The sequence below is a fragment of the Protopterus annectens genome, chromosome 11.part0, assembly GCF_019279795.1.
Source record: "Protopterus annectens isolate FY-2018-M chromosome 11.part0, PAN1.0, whole genome shotgun sequence".
Lineage (NCBI taxonomy): Eukaryota > Metazoa > Chordata > Ceratodontiformes > Protopteridae > Protopterus > Protopterus annectens.
Window position 1 is genome coordinate 790923534 of NC_056745.1, and position 962 is coordinate 790924495.

The following is a 962-nucleotide window of genomic DNA, read 5'->3' on the forward strand; positions in this document are numbered from 1 at the left end:
TTTACAGAAACAGTGGCCTTGATTGACCTATTGGGTTAGTTAAAACTATAAACATTAACTTTTGGTCATTTCCTGTTTTGCTACTGCATAAGCAGCATTTTTGTGCAAGATCAGTAAATAGCAGGGTTAAGGGGGCTGGTTCTATTCTTCACCACTGTTGTGCAATCTAAGTCTCAGACTTTGTACATATGTCTATATATTTCTATAGCTATATATCTATATATCTATCTATACATACATACATATATATATATATATATATATATATATATATATATATATATATATATATATATATATATATAGCTGCAGGGATAGTGGATACAGTGGTCTTGCTTTCTTCAAACCTTATTAAAGTGCTACTGAGGTGTTTCCAATTCAACATTCTGCAAATGTAATTTCATCAATAAAATGTTACTTGTCATACAGTTTATGTACTTGATTGATTGATTGACTGATTGTTTTTTTTTTTTGTGCTCTACACACACACACACACACACACACACACACACACACACACACACACACACACACACACACACACTCACACACACACACACTTACAGGTAATATATAGACAGACATTGTATGATTTTATTACAACTTGTTAAAAGTGTCCTTACAAAATTAGGAGATGTCAGTCATTTTCACTCTCCACTCCTCCCCCTTAGTATAAAAACTCAACAAAAAAAAACAATCAATGGGATGAGAAGACGAATAGGTTAAAGAAAGCCAAGTTCACTGTGTAGTTATGGGAGTTCTAATTTATACTAATGTAAGTGTACATCATTTGACAAATTTTACATATGTGTATGTTTTCCCAGAAAATGTACCAGCACTTTGCCTCTGTATTCTTTCTTTCTTTCTTCTTTCTCTCTTTCATTCATTCTTTCATTCTTTCTTCTTTGTTTTTGCACTATTTGTTGCTTCTTATAGCTGATCATCAGATGTTCCTAACACCC